Here is a 24,665-nt window from a genome sequence, read left to right on the forward strand (position 1 = left end):
CCCCGGTTCATCGACTACTTCATGCACTATTGGTGATCATCTTATTAATTGGGCTCTTTTTGATTTAGGAGCGAGTGTGAATCTTCTCTCTTACTCGGTTTATGTTCAATTAGGCTTAGGTGATTTAAAACCGATATCAATAGTTTTGTAACTAGCCGACCGATCCATTAAGAAGCCCCAGGGTATCATTGAAGATGTATTGATTAAAATTGACAAGTTCTTCTTACCGATTGATTTCGTTGTCATTGACACAGAATCGATCCCAAATTCTAAAAGCCAAATTCCTGTTATCCTTGGCCGTCCCTTATTGGCTACCGGTAATGCCAACATCAACTGTAAGATGGGGATAATGAAGATTTCATTTAGTCACATGAAAGTGAAGTTGAATATTTTTAATCCAACCCTTAATTCTATGGACAAACATGAAGAGATATGTGTTGTTGAAAAATGTTTTGAGAATGAACTTGACAAAAATGAGTCTTTGCTTGGTGTTAAAACTTCAAATGATTTCTTTTCCAAAAAAGTTTCAAATGAAAGAGTTTTTAAGTCTAATTTTGCACGAGCATGGAAGCCAAAATGTTTTATTGATCAAGGGCCATCAATTTCACTTAAACCAAATCCAACAAGTTCCTTAGGGAATAGTTTGTTGGGTGGGATTCAAAGTTCCATTCACCCCGTTAAGGAGGGGATGCATACTAAGATTTTTGATCCGGGCTAAAAGAGCCCAACGTCTTGCTAGAGACGTTAAAGACTAGTGCTTTGTAGGGTTTGCTAACGTATTCCTCCCTCATTTCTTGTTTTGATATTTTCTGCGTCGTCTAGATATGAGTCGAATTGAAAAATCTAGTTGCTGAGCAGTTCCTTGTATTTTCTACACTTCCAGTGAAGCTTCGATTGATCGAAGTCAAGTTCAATTGATCGAAATTCCACTTCGATCGATCAAAGTCCTTGAATCTGTGACTTTTCACCTTCCATCTCAATCGATCGAAATACATTTGGATCGATCAAAGCTCATCTAAATCGATCAAAATACATTTGGATCGATCGAAGAAAGTGTTCAATCGATCGAAAATCCTTCGATCGATCGAAATTGCGTCTTTTGAATTTTCGAAAAATGCTTTGGCCGTTCAATTTCCACCCTAAGCCCTAATTTTTATTTTATTTTCCTTTTCCCTTTTCTTTTTCTTTTTCTTTTTCTTTTCTTTCTTTCTTTCTCTCTCTTCCTCCATCTCTCTCTCTCTTTATTTTCTCCCTCTCTCGGCAAACTCTCTCTCTTTCCCCGATTTCTCTATCTCTCCCTTCCTCTCAAACTCAATCTCTCTATCTCCCACCGGTGAAACCACCACCACTCCAACCTCCTTCTTATTTCTTCCATCCGACAAACCCAAGGAAGCACAAACCTCGCCGCCATTTTTTTCATCATTTTTGGCGAGATTCTTGGCCAAGGGGCTGAGTTCTCCCATCTTTTTCACTCAATCTCTCTCGGGTAACCTTATTTTCATCATCTTCGGCCGATTTAGGCCAAGGAGAGTTTGTCTTTAGCTCCGGCAAGCTTCTGAAATTTCCGGCGAGACTTCTGCGAGTCTCTGGTCATGTTCTCTGGAACACCTCCGTTTTGATCTGAATCCTTCGTTTCAATCTCCTCTTCTCTCTCTTGGATCGGGTAACTTCAATTTCATTATCTTTTATTTTAATTTTTTTGTTTTCTTTTTTTTTTTTTTTTGTTTTGTATTTTCCATTGTTATTGTCATTTGTATATATGCTTGTAATTAAAAAAAAAAAAATTGAAAAACAAATAAAAATTGAAAAATCAAAAAAAAATATATATATATATAAATAATGAAGAAGTGTTAAAAAAAAAAAAAAAAATGGAACAAGGACATATGGATTGTGACTATTGAATATAGTGAATTTGGTTGAATGGAGGATGGGCAAAATCTGAAGTATGGTTATGAATTGTAGTTTAGAAGGAGAATAGGCATTTTTATCATGGATATATGTGCTTGTGGGTAGTGTCCCTTATTGAATTATTTGAATGAAGTTGTTTTGAATTCCATATGCTTATTGATTTTGATTGAATGATGAAATACATATGTGTTTCTTGTGTTTGAAAATTGTGGAAATGACCATTTTTAAAGGAAAATCATGCTGAACTTTTTAAAAATTGGATTTGAGTTTTGATATTTCATTCCAAAAGGCATGTGGGTTATTTTTGAAATTTGAAATGCAATTTGGAAAGAGTTTAGAGGTTAAGATATTGATTTGAGTTGAAAGAAGGAAAATTTTCAAATCTTTGGAAAATTATTTTGAAATTTTAAGTTGAGATAAAATGCGAAGTTCTTGGTTCTTGGATTGTCATGACTTTATCAAAGTGGTATGTTGATTTTAATTTGAATTGAAAATGGACACTTTTTGAACTTGAAATTTTTTTGAAAATTTTAAAGTTGCAATGGCTTTATAGTTTGAATACTTGTGAGCATGATTCCTGACTTGTTTCATTTTGTTTGTATTGAGTATGCAATGCATGGATATGGTTTGATTCTAAATTGTTCTAAATGCATGACTTGATTTGAAATTTGTGCTTTTGAACTTGAAAATGCGAAGTCATGTTTAAATTGCATAAATGAGTTTCAAATGGAACTTTCTTGAAAGTTTTGATCTTAAATTGACTTATACTCATGATTCAAGTGCATTGTTTTGGTAAAATGACTCTTGAATGTTTCAAATGCTTTGTGATCACACTTGTTAGGTTTTAAATGATTAAAAAGGAAATTTTTGAACTTTGTTTTAAAAATGAGAAATTGAGTTGCATGATTCTTGTCATAAGCTTTTATATAATGCAATTGAATGTTTTGATTCCAAAGTCTTCAAAAATTCTAATTTTGCCCCAAAAGTGTCGAGGAATTCCAAAGTTGACCAAAATGCCCTTGTTTGAGTTGAACCTTGTTCCATTTGATTTCTTTCCATCCAATTGCATGTGCTAAGTGCCTTTAAACTTGTTTGTGATAAAAATCTTAATTCTTGCCATGCTAGGGCATAAGTTTGATATTTTCTGACCTTCTTTATCATGATTTTGATCTTCTCTTGCAAAATGAGATACTTTGTCATTCCAACCCAACTTTTTGAAGTTAAATGATTTCACTGTTACTTATTGACCTTGAAACTTGTCAAATGTGTTCCTATTTGAATAATTGTGTGCACTTTGGAATAAATGCACATTGTTGCTTGTATATACACCATTTTGCACATAATTTTGTCACATTGATGGTTTTGAGAGTTTATGTACATATTTTGAACATGTCTTTTTGGAATTAATCTTTGAATAAGTTTGGGGGTAGGAAATGGGTGTTTGTAGTTCAAAATACATGTTTGGGATGTCATTTATGTTCTTTGGCCTTAGTATCACTTTTTGAGCTTAAATTGAATTCTGAAATGCAATTTGACATGAGTTTGAGGATATGTTTGCTCTGTCATGGAAATTATCTGTTAAAATGCCATTTGCTTGATATCATCCACTTGTGATCCATTTCTTGAAAGCCAAGTAAGGGCTTATGATCGAGGTTCTTTCCGGCTCTGATTTTGATCCCACAATGGTAAGCTTCTTGTATTTTCAGTTTTTGACCATTCTATGCTTCATTTAAGCTTTAAAGGGGGTCGCGAGCCATAAACGATCATTTTTTTGTTTATCTATTGCTTAGAGGGGGTCACATGTTATGAGTGATCATAGGATGTTGATTTTGTTGCATTGGAATACGGGATATTTCTCTATCTAGAGTTTGTTGATATATGTGCATCATTTAAATATGTGCCATCTAGTTGTATGCCATGTCTAGGATTCATTCTTTAACTTGTCTGTCATAACATACTTTAGATTGAAGTGTTTTGCAACTATGCATTCCACTTAGTCTTTATTACATGATATGCATGCTTCTTAAGTCCTAGGTTGACATTTGCTATGATTATATGCTCTATGTTATCTTGTTTGCTCCATTTGATCTTCACTATTGCACTTGTAGACATTCTTGCTTAGGAACTGATACGATGTCATCATATGGTCTACTTGTCTTATCATTGCAGCATCTATTTATGTTTAGGTTTGTGAATGCACGTTGCATCATTTATGCATAGTACAGCCTATGCTTACCCTATTGATCACATTGTTACTCAGAATGTTCCAAATGTGACTGTTCTACCCTCTATATCCTTATTGCATATCTGAGATTGCTTATTGTGCTTTGATCTATTCTGTCTAGCTGAGGCATGTTGAATGATAATTTTGAAGCCTTCTTAATCATTTCTTACACAAGCATGATCCTATTTATTTATTCTCTGTTATTAGTTGATTTAGGCATGCTTTGTGTTTTCTTATCAATTGTTTACCTGATCCTATACTTGTGCATTGATTTATTCTTGTTGCTTTTGCAAATGCAGCGTAGATAAAAGACTCTTGCTACACAGAGCTCCATAACCTCCACCACCTCCTCCTTTAGAGGCAAAGTCTTCTTCTTCGTCTTCCTCTTCTGCATCTACAGCATCCCATTCCGAGCCATCTTCTATGGAGGCCGAGCATCCTATTGTCAGAGAGGTACCAACTATTTCCTACTCTAGTTGAAAACTAGAGCCAGAGTATAGATTCGACCGTGATTTATTTTCACACTTGGATCAGACCATGTGGTCCTATGATGAGCTTGTTCAGAGGGGCATTGACGCCATCATAACACCGGTAGACACAGTCGTCTATCCCCGGTTGGTTGCACTGTTCTACCAGTACCTCCGGATGGATACGGATGACAGACTTCTGTTGCATACCACCATTAACGGTCAAGAGATCGATATTTCACTCCTGACCATAGTTGTCACCTGTCGATGCCCCCATTCATCTCCACTACCTACTGATTCTCAGGATCCATTATATCATAGTGCACCACCTTTTCCCTCTGAGCTGACTATGGTAGCTACTCTATCTCCACATGTTCCCTTTGAGGGCAACACCTTTGCAGACCGGGTTGACATTGATCCCCAGTATTGGTTCATGGATTCGGTGTTGTACCTCAATGCCTTTCCATCAGGCCATGGTACTCAGAGGAGAGAGGGGATTTTTCAGGCTCTATACTGTTTAAGCCATGGTTATTGGATTTCTGTTCCTACACTTATTTGGGAGCTCTTTCACAAGTTCTAGAAGAATCTGCATCATACATGCAATTCTAGAGCTGCAGCTTAGCCTTTACCTTATGGCCACTTGATTACTCAGTTACTCAATGACCAGGATTATCAATTTGACCCGAATAAGATCCCAGAGACTGATGCAGAGAGAGATAAGAGAGTCTATGACTAGGCCAGATGGACAAAGACCTATAATTCTTGTGTTAAAAATAGAAAGAACAGGGGTATAAAAGGACAGAATACGCAGCAGAGAGTGGCAGATGAGGCAGCTATAGAGGATACAGCTGATAGATCTCCTCCTAGACAAAGGCGTCGCACTACCACTGTAGCCACTACCTCATAGCCAGATGTACCTACTACATCTCAGCTGGATGACCCCTCTCTTGTCCCTCCCACCGAGCCGATAGCATAGACCAACATTCGATCCCGATATGTCAGCACTGATTCTAGCTACAAATCCGACGTCCTTCAGCTGCACACAAACTTCATTTCATTCAGAGCTGATATGATCGAGCATCATAAGGATATCATGAGCCAGCATGATGACCTGGTGAGGAGACATAATGATTTATTGAGGCGGCACAATGACTTGAGGGCAGATGTAGCTGAGGTGAGGCATGAGCTTGAAGCATTGCGGGCTAACCTTACCACTTCTCTCACTCGACACAGTCATGAGATGTTTGATATGCTACAGCACATTGCTGATATGATGGCATTGGATGCTGCTCCCTGATTCCACCATTTTCTCTCTCTATTATTCATTATCTGCTCTGATTCACTAACTTTTTGATACTCTGATATTATTGGGATATTTTTGCACTCTCTTGACACTTACACTGGTTTTGGATATTATTTTTGCGTTTCATTGATATACATTGATATTTGGATTTACTTGCTATATATGGATTTTTGAGACCTTGATTTCAGTTTTGGATATTCTGAGCTTTACATTGCTAGATGCCATGATTTTTGCCCAGTTTTCAGTTTCACCTCTCATTTATATCATTGATACATGTGCTTTGATAGTTGTTAGTGTGATCATTTCAAACAGGTTTTCAAAATTTAAGTTTAGAGGTATGCCTTCCAAAGCTAAACTTCTTTGTCGGCTCCCTTTTGTTTCACCCTATTAATATATTCTTTCTATTATCTATTGCTGCTTTGCACATTGAGGATAATGCACAGATTAAGTTTAGGGGTGTGTTAGCATATTTTACATGTCGCAATTAGTTTCTATGCATATGATATGATTTGAGAGTCTTGAGCCATGATTTTGATCTTTTGAGGACCATGATACTTAGAATTTAAAAATTGCTTGACTTGAGAGTCCAATACTTCTTGTATACTTTGTGAATGCCATTTAGGAGTAAATTTTTTGAAAGATTGATATCTTACTTGTATTTGTGGTCCACATCATCCTGATATTATGATTATTTTGAGATTCACTCTAGGATTCTACACTAGCACAGGCGCACATTAGTATTCATTTGTGGGGTACATGCTTTATTGACTATTGATTTAGTTATATCCCAATTGAACTAGTAGTGCATTGAAAGCTTTCATTCCTGATAAAGATAGATAACAAACCCTTTTTACTAAGTAGCCGGGATTCTAGCCTTATCAAGCACTGAATATCTCACGCCGAAAGGTGGTAGGCCCAAACTGTAGGTTAAAAAAAAAAAAAAAATTACAAAAGCAAATAAAAAAAAGTGAGGACTTCTTCCAAAAGGTGAGAAGTGGGAAATGATTAGATGGAGGTCATTTTGATTTGTAGCCTAGTTGATTTGAGTTTCTAAGTCTTTAGGGGTGTTTAAACACCTAATGCCCTAAAGCCGTCTAGTTTGGGAGTCATTGACCTAACGTTCGACTTCATAGATTGCTAAAAAGCTTAATAGATTAACACATTACACCATGCTTCCATCTTTGATCCTCTAAGATAGTTAAAAAAAATTCTAGTGAAAAGAATAAGTGCACCTAGATGAATAAAGCTTTAATAAAAGGTCAATTCTTTGTCTTGATGATCGGTACTAGATTTGTATGCTAGTTTGAGGCCAGATGTGATTATTTCTTTGGTTGGCTTAGATTGCAACATATTTGATGCCAATTCACTTAAAAAGGATTCTAGAGTTGTTTTTATTTGCATGATTATTGTCTTGACGTGTGGAGGACCATATTTGCTTGCTTGATGTTGAGATTTTGGGAGATTACTTGGAAAGGGTTGAAAAATTGCATATTTGAGGTAGTTTTCTCCTAATGCTTGTTTTGTATATTGGTGCCTCTTTAGTGAGAAATAGCTCAATATTTGTGGGTATCATTTCTGGAAACCTTCACGGGACTTCACTCGTCCACTAGGGGTAACCTAGGGGTTTAAAAGGCTTATTGCATACGTTAAATGCATCGTGTTCCTTACGAAAGTGGCGCTATCATTTTATTGATTTCTAGTTCATAGTTGTATAGATGTTTATTTCTTTCTTTTCTTTGTAGTTCATTGCTAAGGACTAGCAATATCTAAGTTTGGGGGTGCGATAAGTGCTCAAATGTGATGCATTTTAACACCTAAGCTAGGGTATTTTAGTTCATTCATCTATCTTACTTTCATGTTTTAGTATTTATTTGTGTTTTTGCCTATTTCAGGTTTATAAAGTTCAAACAGGCTAAAAAGAGCCATTTAGCTCAATTTTGGAGCTAAGGAGCAAATCCAGAAAGAAGTCAGAAAATTACACCAGAGGAACTTCGATCAATCGAAGGAAATCCCGATCGATCGAAGCTGGCTATAATCAATCAAAATGAGGCGGTGCCAGCTCAGCATTGTAGATAAAGCCCGGAAGATATTTTTGAGGACACGTCAGCTTCGATCGATCGAAGATAAGTGTTTGATCGATCGAACTGACTGCTGGCAGTGTGCTGTCTAATTCCCGAGCATGCAGGACTCTATCTAACTTGAGTAGCTGCGAATTTCCTCCAATCATAGGCTATATTTCTGACTTGGTGCCTACTCAAAGAGGCTTGTAATAGATATATTGAATAATTATTGTAAAAATATCATAGAGAGTTGTTCTTACCAAATATAGAAATAGTTTAGCTCTCTAGAACTAGGGTTTTGGGAAGAAAGTAAGGATGAAGATGATGATCCCAACCTCCAAGCTATCCCTTAAAGGTTCCACGACCAGTATAATGAGTGGCTAAATCCTTCCCTTGGGGCTAGAGATAGCCCTTAGGCTTGCTTCTTAAACCTAGCTTTTGTGTATTTTGGCGGATTTTAGTTGTAATTGATGTTTTGACCATGAATAAATATAGATCTTGTGATTTTTACATAATTTGCATGGATTAATGCTTTCAATTGATCATTTACTTCTATCTATATGTCTATGCATGCGAGAATGAATGTTCATATATTTTCCTCTAGATTAATGAAATTGATGCATGTCTATGTGTGTTGATGTTGTTAATCTAGTGATGGTCAAGGCATGGTGATTAATTGATTACTCTTGTGGTTTATTTGATAGTTCATACTTATTTCTTGATGGATTGTACCACTCCCTTGGTTTAATTAGCTTAATTTTCATGTCACTAGTTTAGATGTAGTGTAATTGCTCTAATTTCTTAGATAGGTGGGCAATCTATTCTTGTTGTTTAATGTTCCATACTTATGAGTGCAAGAAGTACATTTCTTTAGATTATTGTGTGTGCACTAATTGTGGTTTAATTGAATGGTTTTTAGTCTCATTTGATAGGTTGTGTTATTCACTAGATTGACTAGACAATTTATACTTATTTGCCATCCATTATGCTTTGTTTTCAATTAGTGTCACACACACACATTTTACAACTTGAATTTTTCCATTAATTTAGAATTGCTAGTGTTTGGTGAAGCAAAGCTTAATGGTGAACTCTAAGCCCCAAGACCTTTCTCCCATATTACTTTCTCAAAATTCTAGATTGTCATTTAATTGTTTGCTTTAATTGAACCATTAACTTAATCAAATCAAACCCTCTTTTGATCATTCGACCTACTAATCCAACATTGATTCCAAAGTACCGTTCATTTTCCTTGGGACGATCTCTACTCACTCTTGCTTATTTAATAGTTAGTAGTGGTAGTAACATTCTATAAATTCAAATTTGACCATATTTCACATCACATTGTAATTTGGTTATCATCATAGACGACAAGAGAGGTGGCACACCAAGAAACTACCATCTGCAATTTTAATTTTTTCAAGGCTAGAACATGGTAAGTAAATGCTAAAAAGATTAGAAAGGCTGGTCATATTTTTAGAGGCTCCAGAATTGACGATCCATTGAGTAAAATTTTAAAAAAAGAAAGGGCATTAAGTGCACTACCTGTTTGTGCAAGAAAAACATTAGGAATACCGGATGAGGAATTAAATTTAAGCAGCTTCAGAAGGTGATCCATCTGCTCCTTGCGTAAGTGACTTGTCTCAGCTTCATTAGCAGCTGGAACTGGCGTGCGCGTCGCGATGCAACCAAATTTGTGCAAAATAGTGTTGCCAAGTTTTAAATTTATAAAGGCCACTACTACCTCTAACTAAAAATATAGCTAGTGTGAGTAGGGATCGTCCCAAGGGATTAGAGGCAATGTGGTAAGGAAACAAAGTTAGGTTAGTAGGTCGAGTGATCAAAAGTGGATTATTTGGTTGATTAAACTAGAATGCAATTGAAATTAAAGCAAGTGAAATACAATAACTTTAGAAGATAAGGAAAAAGATATAGAGGAGAGGACTTAGGGTACTAGATCTCATCACTAAGCTTGACTTCACTAGACATTAGCAATTGTATATCAATGGGGAAATTGAATTGTAATTTGTGTGTGTGTGTAACATTAATTGAAACTAGGCATCAATGGTAAATAAGTATAGATTATCTAGCCAATTCAAATGGAAAGCACAACCTATTAAATGAGACCAAAATTCATTCAATGAAACCACAATTTATGCACATACAACTATCTAGAAACATACACCCTTTACATTCAAAGTATGGAATACCAAGGAACAAGAATAGATTATCCACCTATCTATGAATTTAAAGCAACTACACTACATCCACACTAAAGACATGGAAATTAAACTAAGTAAGCTAAAGGTGTGGCACAATCCATCAATAAACAAGTGTGAACAGTCAAATAAATTACAAGAGTGTTCAATTAGGCACTATGTTTTGATCGTCTCTAGATTAACTTCATCCATACATATAGACATGCATAAATTCCACTAAATCTAGATAAAAGCACATGAATCATCCATTCTAGCATACATAGACATATGATTAGAAATAGATAATCAATTGAAAGCATTAATCCATACACATCACGTAGAAACCACAAGATATATATATAAATCTAAGATCAAAACAATTATTACAAGTAAATCCCCAAAAATATACAAAGCACTAGGTCTAGGAAGCAAACTAAGGGGCTATTCTAGCCCCAAGTAGATGTCTAGCCACTCATTGAAGTAGTCATCCAACCCTCAAGGGCTATCTCCATGGTAGGAATGGCCTCATTCTTGATAGAAACCCTAGAAGAATGGAAGAACTCCCAAAAATGTGTAAAGCTCTCTATGCTTTAGCCTCCTCTCAAAGATAGATGATATGTTGAGATATCAAGATATGAAAAGTGAATGAATCCGCTCGAAAAGTGGCTAAAAATCCTTATATAGGAGGCTCAAGTGTCACACCCAATGGTTTGGACTTGTGCATTAAGGCTCTCTCAATGATTGCACCGTGAGCTATCTTTTAATGAGTTGGACTTTATTTTAATTTGGGCTTGAGGAGGTTCAATCGATCGAACTGTGGTGAGATCGATCAAACTAAGGTGAGATCCATCGAATGCTGCAGAGATCAATCATCCTTGGCGGTGCCTTTTTGAATAAAGATAAATCTCTAAGATATTTAAGATATTTTGGGAAAGAGACAAAAGTGATAGATGGGGTGGTATGTGAGGAAATGATCAAACAATTTCGATTAATCGAAGAAAAGATGGATCGATCGAAGATGGTGAAATCTTTTGGATAAGGACAAAGGCTTGGATCCATCTTGAAATGTCTAAATTGATCATTTCTAGATCAATCGAAGAATTGTTGAGATCGATCTAACTTGTTGCTTTTCCACAACTTTGCTTCCACTTTGCTCCTTTCTTCCATCCAGCTTGAGTTAGCTTTTTTTATGCTCTAATTTGGCTGAATTAACTTATTTTGGGAATAAGCGCCTGAAAAAGGGCAATAACATGAAATTAGTCTAAGACGGGAAAACAAGACAGATAAAGATCTTAGAATAACAAAGCTTAAGGAGTTTAAATGCGAACTTTTCAGCGCTCATCACACCCCCAAACTTAAATGTTAATAGTCCTTAGCAATGAAATTTAAAGAAAAGGAATGAAATGAACAACTATACAACTATGTGATGAGCACCAAAAAGTGCGCATTTAAACCCGTTAAGCTTAAGCATTCTAGTACCTTTATCTATCTTACTTTGCCGTTTTAGACTTATTACGTGTTATTTATATTTTCAGGCACTAATCCCAAAATTGAGCTAACTCAGCCAAATAAGAGCTTAATTGAAGCAATCCTGAGATAAACCAAAGGAGGGAGCAAAGTGGAGAAAGAAAGGAGCAAAAAGGAATTAAGTTGTGCAGCTGAAAAGTTCGATCGATCCAACTTAGAGTTCGATCGATCGAACATCTATGATCGATCACAGTACTTTTCGATAGATCCAACCTTTGCCTTTGCTGAAATTCCAGGTTCGATCGATCGATCATCACCTTTAATCGATCGAACCCTATTTTATCCTATTCAAATGATTGATCTTATCCACAGCTGTACGCCTACCAACCACTTTTGTCCTTTTCCCCATAAATATCTTCGAAATATCTCAGCCTTGTCCTTATCCGGAGGAGTCAGACCACTTCGATCGATCCAAGATGCAGTTCGATCGATCGAACCCAACTTCGATCGATCTAAGTTAAGGTTCGATCGATCGAACTTCCTCCAGCGAGAAAAAGTTAAAGTCCAGCTCATTTATTCCGTCCTTCATCCAATCATTGGAGAATATGCCTTGCACGAACATAGCTCATCATAGGGTGCATTTGACCTACCTATATAAGGAATATGATACATTTTTTTGGAGGGGGGCTCTAGAGTTTCTTGTCACACATTAAAAATCATCTTGGAGGCTATTCTTAGAGAGGAAGAAGGGAGGAAGCTAGAGCAACCATTGGAGGAGATCTTCACCCACAAGGAGCAGCCATGGAGTTAGCCCTTGAGGGTTGGATCATCACTACCATTAGTGGCTAGACATCTTCTTGGGGCTAGAGTTAGCCCCAAGCATGCTTTCTATACTCTAATCTTGTGTATTATTGAGGGATTAGTGTTGTATGATACATCTTGATATTCATGTATATATAAATCTTGATTATTTCATGGTTTGTATGGTTTAATGCTTCCAATTGACTATTCTATTCTATCCATATGTCTATGTATGCTAGAGTAGGATATTCTTGTGCTTATCTCTAGATTTAGTGTTTTTGATGCATGTCTATGTGTATTGATGCTATAGATCTAGAGATTATCAAGATGATATGCTTAATGAATGCTATTTTGGTTCATTTGATGGTTTATGCCTAATCTTGATGATTTGTGCCTCTCCCCTAGTCTAGATAGCTTTATTTTCATGCTAGTAGTGTATATTTAGTGTAGTGGTAGTGTAATGTTAGATGGGAGGACAATCTACTCTTGATGTTTGATGTTCCATGCTTGTGAGTCCAAATGGCATATTCCTCTAACATTGTGTTGCATGTGGATTGTTAGCTTAATGAAGGATTAATGACTTGTTTTGATCTATTGTGCTATCCCCATGTTGTCTAGACAATATATGCTCTATTGTTTAGATATATTGTGCTCTTCACATGATGTTTAGACAATACTTGCTTGATTTGTCATCCTTGCCAATTGAATCAACCTAATGTACACACACCATTATCATATTGCAACACATCCATTACCCTCAATTTTCACTTGTTAGTAGTATAGAAAAGTATTGCTTGGTGGTGATCTCTACACCCCAAGGCCTCTCTCTCTCTTGTTTACCTCATATTATTTTATTTAGTTGAATTCAATTTAGCTTAATCAACCAACCAACCAATTGTGTGATCACTCGACCTACTAACCCTAATTACCATAGTTTCACAATTCGATACACCATCAAATCCCTTGGGACGATCCCTACTCGCCCTATCTATATTTTATAGAGAAAGGTAGTAGTGGCCTTCTATAAATGTAAAACTTGGCCACCTCCTAAATTCACACACAACTTTCAAGCTTTGTTGGTTGTGGCGACTCCATCAAGGAAACCAACAACACTATGAATCGAGAAAGCAATAAACGGATAATGCCACTTTCATAGGGAACATGATTGCATTTAGCATATGCAACAAGCCTTTTATACCCCTAGGTTACCCCTAGTGGATGAGTGAAGTCTCGTGAGGGTTTCCAGAAATGATACTCACAAACATTAAGCTCTTTCTCACTAAAAAGGCACCAATATTGCAAATAAGCATTGGGAGAAAACTACCTCAAGTATGCAATTTTTCAATCATTTCCAAGCAATCGCCCAAAATCTCAACACCAACCAAATAAATATGGTCCTCTACACATCAAGAAGATGATCATGGATATCAAAACAACACTAGAATCCTTTTTAAGTGGACTGACATCAAATATGTTGTTATCTAAGCCAACTAAAGAAATTATCACATCCTTACCCTTAAACTAGCACACAAATCTAGTCCCGATCATCAAAACAAAGAGTGGACCTTTTATTAAAGCTTTATTGGTCTAGGTGCACTTATTCTTTTCACTCAAATTTTTTTTTCTACTACCCTAAGGATCAAAGATGGAAGTATGGAGCAATGTGTTGATCTATTAAGCTTTCTAGCTATCCCTGAGGTCGAACGTTAGGTCAATGACTCCTAAACCGGACGGCTTAAGGGCATTAGTTGTTTAAACAGCCTTAAGGACTTATAAGCTCAAATCAACTAGGCTACAAATCAAAACAACCTCCATCTAATAATTTTTCACTTCTCACCTTTTACGAGAAGTCTTCACTTGTTTATTGCTTTTGCAACTTTTTCTCTCTTTTTCTTTTATTTTATTTTTATTAAGTTATTAACCTAGAGTTTGGGCCCTCCACCTTTCGGCGCAAGAAATTTAGTGCTTGATGAGGCTAGAATCCCGGTTACTTAGTAAAAAGGAGTTGTTATCCATCTTTATCAAGAATGAAAGTTTTCAATGCACTACTAACTCAATTGGGATATAACCAATTCAATAATCAACAAAGCATGTACACCATAAATGAATGCTAGTGTGTGTTTGTGCTAGTTTAGAATCCCAGAGTGAATCTCAAAACAATCACAAAATCAGGATGATGTGGACCACAAATGCAAACAAGATATCAATCTTTCAAAAAATTTACCCCAAAATGGCATCCATAAGGCATACAAAGACTATTGGACTCTCAAGTCAAGCAATTTTTAAATTTTAAGCAATATAGTCCTCAAAAGATCAAAATCATTGCTATTTATGAACTAATCATAGAAAATCCCCCAAATATACAAGTCATGCTTAAAATTTTGAATTGAAAGCAAATGACGCCCATTACCCCCAAACTTAAATGGTACAATGTCCTCAATGTGCAAAGAAAACAAAGGAAAGAGTATACCAGTGCAACTAAGGCAAAGAATGGCCGAGACACAAGTATCTAAAGTAGGTGGTATAACCCCCCCAAACTTGGGATTGATTGCGGTCCTAAAAAGATGGCACTGGGATAAAATCTCATCTAATAACAAAGGGATAATAACAATGCACAGTGGACATACAAGTGTAAATGGGATAAATAAATGAAATAAAGAGAGAGGAATAAGGGTGGTCTTGAAAATTTTTGAGCAGTACTCTCTTTCACTGAAGTCACTCGGATGTACCTGATAATGGAGTCAATAACAGATAGATTTATCAATATAAGATCTGACATCCAAAAATAACATGCATAAAATAATAAAAATAATGTTTAGGACATCACAGTATCAGGGCCAACAAACAGGCCGCAAAAATATCATAACAGTATCAAAGAGCAGTCAAGTATCACAAATATATAAAAATAGGAAAGACAAGTATAGAGAATAGGCAGAAAAAGTAGGGCGCACGGGGCATGATCCCCGGTTATCTCTAGAAATGCTCTGTCGTGCAGCCATGATATCTGAGCGGAGAGATGCCACATCAGTGCTGAGGGAGGCCACATCTGACGGAAGAGAGACAACTACATCCTCTAAGGTCTGAATACGCTTTCCTAAGCCAGGTGTCTGAGCAGGAGCCTTAGGTATGACTAGGTCGGGAAACTGATGTACGTCCTGAGTCTGCTCTTGAGAATGAATGGGCGACCCTGCTTGAGGGTGATGTGGTGACTCTGGTGCTGGCACACGTTCTAGATCTATATCCATAGGCACGTCCGTAGTCGCCTGTGGGTCTACTGGAACGTACTCTACTCTGCTGCCTCTATCTCTACTAACTCCGCCTCCTCAGTTGCCAAGACAATATCCTCCTATAAGCTCTTGATAAGAGCGTTGTAGCTCTTGTTCCAATCCTTCTTGACCAAGCTGCAAGCCCCGGTCTCTGGATGCTTATCGGGATTGAACAGATAGTGCTGATCTCAGAGGATTTGAGTGATAATGTGCGCAAATGGAAGGTACTTAGCCCGTTTTGGCTTCGCCTTATTGATGTAATCTGTATAAAGCTTCATCATGACACTCTAGTAGAGTACTGGAATAGATAATTGGTGGCCTGTGTAGAATGCATAGAGGGCAACCAAAAAGTTTAAACACCGCTGGATTTTATGACCCGCTAAAAATATGCTTTGGTACAAGACGAAATCGAAGAACCAAAGATCATCAGGCAAATAAGTCCGTATGGCGAATGTCTCACCTGCTGCATAGTAGCCAGTCAATGCAACGGCCATGTCTACATCAGAAAGCTTCCTCAAGATAGGATAATGAAGGTTGGGAGGGTAAACATGAGGGCACCGAGAAAATTTGGCTAATGTGTTAACTGTGATCCGGATAGGGTGGCCATCAATAGTAGTACGCAGCTCCGCCAGATTACTCGAGGCCGAACAGAGGTTCTGGAAGAACAACCGAACAAGCCGCGGGTAAACTGGGTATGTAACGGGGGCCAAAATAGCTGAGATGCCCCTCTGGTCAATGTCATCATAAGTTACCTGGGTCAGGATATACCGGGAAAAGAAGGTAATGTCAAACACCTACTTATGCGCCACCTGAAGGCGTGAGTATCTCGGGATAGGTTTATCACGGACCTGGCCATGCTGTGCCAGTAATGGTGAAAGAAAAGGTACATGCTCAGCCTCATCTGAAGATGAGGAAGATGTAGTAGCTGAAGACTGTAGTCTGGTGTTCGCTGAGGACGACTGAGCTGGAGCTGGCTCTGCATACCCCTCTAACTGCTCAGGCTGGTTAGTCTGATCAACCTACTCTAGAGCTGGATCCCGAGCATGAGAAGGTCCTGCGAGCTCTTCTACTCTCTGTCGTACTCTCCTCTCATACTGTCAATGGGCAACTGTCTTAACCCGTGCCTTGGCTAGCAAAACAGAAGGGAAACACTTGTACTAGAGGTCAGTAACGAATAATAAAGAATTGAAGTGCTGCATATAGAAATATGTATGTCAACTAAGATAGACAATGCAGAATAATAATCATGAATCTACGCAAGTGATGACGTAGCCAAATAAACAGTGACTAAGTGAAACATGCTAAACAGTATAAGTATGGAATGCATCCAATGTGGAAAACACAGGCATTGGGCATGACTAAGATAGCATAGAACATAAGCGATGGTGTGTGAAGTGTATATGCAAATCTGTGATGTTCGATTGATCAAGAAAATATAAGATCGATCTAAGCTTCAAAATGACAGAATTTTTGATGTTTTTGAGTTTTTGAAAATTAAAATTAAAATTGTTTTTGGGTTTTTGGGAATAAAGTAAAAGAAAATAAAATGCAATAAAAGAAAAATATTTTTGAATTTTGAAAATTTTAAAATAAAATAAAAGTAAAACTAAATATAAAATCTTTTTGGAAATATCTTTTTTTTTTTTTTTTTTTTTTTTTTGAAAAAATCTTTTTGAAAATTTTAATTAGTTTTGAAATTTAAAAATCAAAATGCAGTCAAAGTCAACAATGAACAATGGGCATAGATCGATCAAACCAAGATTGATCGAGAATGAACTCCGATCAATCGACAAGTTCGAACGATTAGACAGAGAGCTGTTTTATGCAGGGTTCAAAAATTTTCTAAGTGTTGGAACTGAAGATCGATCCAATAAGAAGTTGGATCGATCTTAGAATTTCAGATCGATCAAAAAAAACTTCGAACGATGGGACAGAGAGGTGATTGGATGCAAGTATGATGCAGGTATGAAGTTTGATCGATCGAACCTCTTTTGCGATTAATCGAACAGGCATAAAGTGCCTATTTCAGAACTGAAAGTGCAGGCATTCCCAATCAAAATCCCTAACCATGTGTATGAACCCAAAAATATATCTAGACGTTGCAAGAAATGAAAGTTAAAATAGAAATGAGGGAGGAATAGGGTTGTAAACCCTACGAAGCATTGCTAGTCTTTAACATCTCTAGCAAGACATTGGGCTCTTTTAGCCCGAATCAAATATCTTGTTATGCATCCCCTCCTTGACGGGGTGAATGGATTTTTGAATCTCACCTAACAAATGGTTCTTTAAAGAACTTGTTGGATTTGGATCAAAAGAAATTAACGGTCTTTCAACAAGGCAACTCTTGGGCATTCATACCCTTTCAACACAAGGTTTTGAAACAATTTTCTTTGAATCCTTTTTGGTAAGCACACCATGGGAATGTTCAATATCGAGTAGAGACCCAACTTCATCAAATTCTTTGGCAAGACACTTTTCCACAACACACACTTCTTCATGTTTGTCCATTGAATTCGGGATTAGATTAAAAAGTTCAACTTCACTTTCATATGCCCAAATGAGATTTTTATTATCCCCGTCCTACAATTGATGTTGGTATTTGCAGTTGCCAAGAAAGGACGGCCAAAGATAACAGGAATTTGGCTCTTGGGGTTCGGAACCGGTTCTGTGTCTATGACAATGAAATCAACGGGGAAGAACTTATCAATCTTAATCAAGACATCCTCTATAATACCCCGGGCCTTTTTAATGGATTGGTCGGCTAGTTACAAAACCACCGACATCGGTTTTAAGTCTCCTAAGCCCAATTTAACATATACCAAGTAGGGATGAAGGTTGACACTTGCTCCTAAGTCAAGAAGTGCCCAATTAATGATATGGTCACCGATAATGCAAGAAGTAGTAGGTGAACTGGGGTTTGTAAACTTTAGGAGGTGTTATGTTGTAAAATGGAGCTCACTTGCTCGGTTAAGACCAATTTCTTTGGTGCTAGGCTTTTTTTTTTTTTTTTTTTTTCCTCTTTTGGGTGCAAAGATCTTTCAAGGACTTGGCATAAGCTTGAATTTGCTTGATTGCATCCAACAGCGAAAGATTGATCTTCACTTGCCTAAACATTTCAATGATTTCATTGGTTTTGCTCTTTTGTTTTTCAAGAGAAATTGACCCTTTCAAGGCGTCCAGAAATGGAGCTCTTAGCTCAAAAACTTTTTCAAAATCTTTCTGTGAAGCATTTTTAACACAAGAATTTTTAAAATTAATTTTCAAATCATTGCTCAATTCATCTTTCAAATCATTGTTGATAATTTTATCAACAAAATGATCATGCACGTGCAATGAAGGAGGAATAAAATAAGAAACGGGACGGGTGTCAACTTTTGGTTACACCAGTTCACTTTCTTCATTGGAAATACCTATTTGATTATCAATAACCTTCCCACTTCTCAAGGTTGTCACTGTATTGACATGTTCAATTGTGTGACCTTTCGATGAGGAATGAGTTTCCACAACACATTGTTGCTTTGGTGGAGCATTTAAAGGCACCTTCCCTTTCTCTCTAGCAATGTGAGTACTATCTATTTGCCTGACTTGGGCTTCTAACTTAGCAATGGACTGAGAATGGGAATGAAACAATTAAGTATTCACCTCTAGAATGCCTAGAGCGGTCAACACTTTCTCCTCAAAAGAGAGAATGAACAAAGGGGAAAAGGAACAATAGTACCAAGTTGAGAGGATTGGAGTGGTGGTGCAAATATAGGCCAGCTCGTGAATTCCAGGAGTATGCCCCCAAACTTGGTTTCAAAACCTATCAAAAGATATCTATACAAGGCAAGAATCATATGAATCCAAATTCAATGAAAATAACTGCAATTTATTCAACTAAAAACTATAAGTCATGCAAAGTAGCAAAAATGATGCAGTTATAAGTGCAAAAGAAAAACTGAAAAGCAAATGCTAAACGTGGCCCAAAATAAGTCTAAAAAGTACTACTGAAAAAGGAAATAAGACGAAAAATATGAAATCACTCCACCATTGGAGTAGAGGAAGAAGCACCAGGTGGGCCAGGTGCACGGTCAATCAATGACTAGAGCATAGCCTGCAGAATCTCTTAATTCTCCTAAGTCTTCTGAACGGCACCCTCTATAGCATCAAAGCGCAAGGAAAAGGCATCAAAACGAGTATCCGAGGTGAGATAGTCGGCGTGAGTCATGACATCCGACGGTGGGATAAAAGGGGCAGCTGGGGAAACGGGGGCATCAGGAGGAGCAGGAGCAGGAGCCACAGGGGGGGCCGGAGCACCCCAATCCAACTTGTCACCAATGCGGGCCTAACGGGATGTCTGAAGCTGAGCTGTGCTGGACTTCCATACCCCAAGGTTGAAGTGCAACACATCTTTCTCTTTCTGCTCACCACAAGGAGCTCGGAACCCCGCATTTTTTAGCAACCTTCCAATAAGGTACGGAAATAAGAATGCCCAGGTGGTGGTGGTGCGCGACCGAATCAAGATTAATTCATTGTAGATATTTAGCAATTGGTCCCAGACAAGCTGTGGGACACAAAACCAACACTCCTTTTCAGCATAGTAGAGGATTTTCAGAAATCCCCCTTACGCTCGGAATGGCCTGGCACGGGTAGGACGTTCTTGGCCAGGACCTAATCGAGAAACCATAGCCGGCATGGTAAGAAAGATTTATTGGTGCATGTGGTTCTGTTGCCGGTGAATTGACCATGACAAATTTCTCCCACAATATCCACTAAGGTAAGCTAATCGGGACCTTCAATATAAAGGGCGAGCCCCGCCTCATCCACTGGTGAAACCAAGGGGCAATCCATAGCCATAGAAAAGTCATCCAAGTCGAATTCATAATCATAGCCATCAATAGTGGTTTTGAGTTTGTCCGGTTCCTCATATGAGTGGAACATGTTGGCATAGAACAGACGGACCACACGCGAGTAGTAAGAATAAACGCGCGGTTTGAAAAGAGAGGCGAGGCCATGGGCTCTCAATTCACGGACGGACCATGCGGTCTGTAAATTGTTCTCGAAAGTATTTACAATGTCGAATCGGGCTTCGGTTTCAATTGGCCATTCAGCCCAATTTGGGGTCGGAGGAACATTAGAAGGGCCCTCGGATGAACGAGCGCACTTGGAAATAACCCTAGGAGCCATTGAAATGAAGAAAGCTGGTCGGGAATTTCTACGAACACCCAAAGTGAAGGACTTAATCCCTTCAAGCTTGAATGATGGATGATGAGGATGGAGATTGGAAGATGATGATGGGTGAGATGAATAAATGAGAGGATTAGGGAGGAATTGGGAGAGAGAGTGGGATAGGTTAAGGGGTTGAAAAGGATGGGGGCGAGAATAGAGAGGGAGAAGGGTTAAAGGGAGAATAAAAGAAGGAAAAATGAGCTTGAAAGCCCATTTGAAACCCTACCAGCGAAGGCAGTGGGCACCGGCGGACGAGCGGCGGGTGCCCGCGGAACGCATGGCGGGTGGCTACGCGGCTTGGCGGGGCCCCGCGGAAGCTGTCTTGGTACTGCCTCATTTGGCGAGCGCCCACAGTGGCAAGGCGGGAGCCCGCGGGGCCTCTCTACAGTTGCCTTGTACAGCTTAAGATGGTCTTACAAGGGCCGGGCCAGGGTCGAAGAATACCGGATTTGAGAATTTAAGTGTCTAAGGACCCGTGACACCTCGTAGAACCTGGGGAACAGGAATTGAAGCGCATTTTCAAAAACACTAGACTTGAGGTCCGAATCTCCCGTTATCTTTGGATTCATCGAGAAAATTACCGGAATGACCTTGCAAAAGTCCAAAAATTGCACCGATACCTTCAAATGACTAAGAAAACCGCATGTGACTTTTGGAATGCAATTCGAGACAATTCTGTAAGAAGTCACATTTTGGCTAAACTTAGCGAATTCCCGGAATATTTGTGGAACGAGACACTTGGAAGAAAAGGCCTTGGAAAATGGAAGAATTCTTTCCATGAATGCTAAATTTATTATCGATAGCTAGATGAACCAGGCATTGCATGGCGCACTAATCCTCGTAGATTGGATCCGTCAATAGGACTTTCTCAACTTTTCGAAAAGGGATTATGCCATCGATGTACGGCTTAAGCCGTTGGCCATTAACCTTAAAGAGAAATCCATTGATAGGATCTTGAAGTTCGACTACACCATGAGGAAAGACGGCGGTAATGACATATGGACCATCCCACCGTGAATGGAGTTTACCGGGAAAGAGTCTCAATCTAGAATTGAAAAGCCAAACTTTTTGTCCAGGGGCAAAAGACTTTTTGACAATGTACTTGTCATGAAAAGCTTTAGTCTTTGCCTTATAGATTTTGGCATTTTCATACGCATCATTTCGAAGTTCCTCAAGTTCATTGAGTTGCAATTTACGAGTAGAGCCGGCTTGTTTGAGATCAAAGTTGAGCCTTTTTATGCCCCAATAAGCACAGTGTTCTAGTTCAACGGGGAGATGACACGTCTTGCCAAAGACAAGTCGATATGGCGACATGCTAATGGGTGTCTTATAAGCTGTCCGGTAAGCCCAGAGCGCATCATTTAGTCTTAATGACCAATCTTTGCGGTCCGGTCGAACCATTTTTTCCAAGATGTGCTTAATCTCCCGATTAGATACTTCCACTTGAGCACTCGTTTGAGGATGGTAAAGTGTGGCAACTTTGTGAAGACGGAGTACTTGGAGAGGACGGATTTAAGGTAACGATTTCGGAAATGAGTTCCACCGTCACTAATGATTGCTCGGGGCGTACCAAAATGACTAAAAATGTTGGATTGAATGAAGTTGATCACTACTTTATGATCACTTGTTTTGGTAGCTTCTGCTTCAACCCACTTGGAAACATAATCCACCACAACAAGGATGTCCTCATAGCCATAAGAAGATGGAAATGGTCCCATGAAGTCGATCCCCTACACATCAAAAATTTCTATGATTAAGATGGGAGTGAGGGGCATCATGTCCCTCCGGAACATGGATCTGAGCTGTTGACATTGCTCACAAGATTTACAGAAATTGTATGCATCCCGAAACAAGGATGGCCAATAAAATCCGCTTTGAAGGACTTTGTTAGTGGTCTTTTTGGCACTGAAGTGTCCCCCACAAGCAAGAGTGTGGCAAAAATTTAGGACACTTGTGGTTTCATTGTCAGGAATGCATCTCCGGATGATTTGATCCGGGCAATATTTGAACAACTCTGGATTTTCCCAAAAGAAATGCTTAACTTGGGAGAAGAACCGGTCTTTTTCTTGTTTGGACCAATTGGATGGAATTTTGCCTATCGCTAGATAGTTGACAATATCTGCATACCAAGGGAGACTAGAATGGGAAATCTAAAAAAGTTGCTCATCTGGAAAGGAATCACGGACTGCAGTAAATTCAGAAGATTTTTCAATGAGTAAACGAGAGAGATGGTCTGCGACAACATTGTCGGTCCCTTTTTTGTCCCGGATTTCAATGTCAAACTCTTGAAGTAAGAGTATCCATCGAATTAGGCGGGGTTTGGTCTCTTTTTTAGCAAGCAAATGCCGAAGAGCGGCATAATCTGAGAAGACAATAACCTTGGATCCAAGAAGATAGGAACGAAATTTATCCAAGGCATACACCACAGCTAACAATTCCTTCTCAATGGTGGTGTAATTTAACTGAGTATCGGAGAGAGTCTTGCTAGCATAATAGATGACGTATGGAAGTTTTTCCACACGTTGGCCCAAAACCGCACCTAATGCATAATCGGATGCATCACACATGATCTCAAATGGAAGAGACCAATTAGGCGGTTTCATGATTAGGGCGGATAAGAGAAGAGTGCGTAGTTTCACGAAGGCTTCCACACAAGCTTCATCAAAATTGAATGGAACGTCCTTGGCAAAAAGATTACACAAGGGCCCAGAGATTTTGCTAAAATCTTTAATGAAGTAACGATAGAAACCGGCATGTCCAAGGAAGGAACGGATTTGACGGACCGAATTTGGAGGAGGGAGATTAGAGATTAACTCCACTTTGGCTTTGTCAACCTCAATTCCCCTTTTCGAAACGACATGTCCTAAAACAATGCCTTCTTGGACCATAAAGTGACTTTTCTCCAAACTTAGAATGAGATTTGTTTCCTTACACCTTTGAAGTACAAGAGATAGATTTTGGAGACACAAGTCAAAGGAAGATCCAAAGACGGAGAAATCGTCCATGAATACCTCTAAGAATTTTTCAACCATATCCAAAAATATGGACATCATGCATCTTTGGAACATGGCCGGTGCATTGTATAGCCCAAAAGGCATGCGTCTATAAGCAAAGGTTCCGAAGGGGCATGTGAATGTGGTCTTCTCTTGATCTTGAGGATCAATTGCCACTTGGTTATAGCCAGAATAACCATCAAGGAAACAATAGAAGCTTTGGCCAGCTAACCTCTCTAGGATTTGATTAATGAATGGGAGTGAAAAATGATCCTTCCTAGTGGTAGAGTTAAGTTTTCGGTAGTCGATACACACACGCCACCCGATGGTGGTGCGTTGTGGCACGAGCTCTTCCGCGGAATTTTCAACGACGGTGAGGTCGGATTTCTTAGGAACAACTTGAGTGGGACTTACCCATTTGCTATCGGAGATAGGGTAGATGATTCCTGCATCCAATAGCTTGATCACTTCTTTCATGACCACTTCCTTCATGTTGGGATTCAACCGGCGCTACACCTCTCTAGAAGGTTTAGCGTTCTCCTCCATATGGATGCGATGCATGCAAATAGAAGGGTCGATTCCTTTCAAATCAGCCACTGCCCAGCCAATATCTTCTTTGTGCTCTTGTAGCACCGCTAAAAGGCTAGTTTCTTGATCCTTTAAAAGGTCAGAAGCAATGATGACTAGAAGAGTTTGATTTGCACCAAGAAACACATACTTGAGGTGAGCCGGGAGCGGCTTTAGTTCAAGTTGTGGAGGAGACTCCAAGGAAG

The 24,665-nt window shown here is 38.6% G+C and overlaps 1 long non-coding RNA gene across 2 annotated transcripts; it reads left to right on the forward strand.

Moving 5' to 3' along the window:
* The first annotated feature begins 977 nt into the window (after positions 1–977).
* Positions 978–8,477, forward strand: LOC132303817 (uncharacterized). 2 transcript variants are annotated; one of them, XR_009481346.1, is made up of 3 exons: positions 978–1,663; positions 4,432–5,773; positions 7,795–8,477. It is a non-coding gene; the product is annotated as an uncharacterized LOC132303817 (long non-coding RNA). The 2 variants fall into 2 exon arrangements; XR_009481345.1 differs by having other exon boundaries at positions 1,129–1,663; positions 4,432–4,585.
* Positions 8,478–24,665: the final 16,188 nt, after the last annotated feature.

Source organism: Cornus florida, unplaced genomic scaffold (assembly GCF_030987335.1).
Source record: "Cornus florida cultivar Cherokee Brave unplaced genomic scaffold, ASM3098733v1 CherokeeBrave_3.0.0_Hap2_Chr04, whole genome shotgun sequence".
Lineage (NCBI taxonomy): Eukaryota > Viridiplantae > Streptophyta > Magnoliopsida > Cornales > Cornaceae > Cornus > Cornus florida.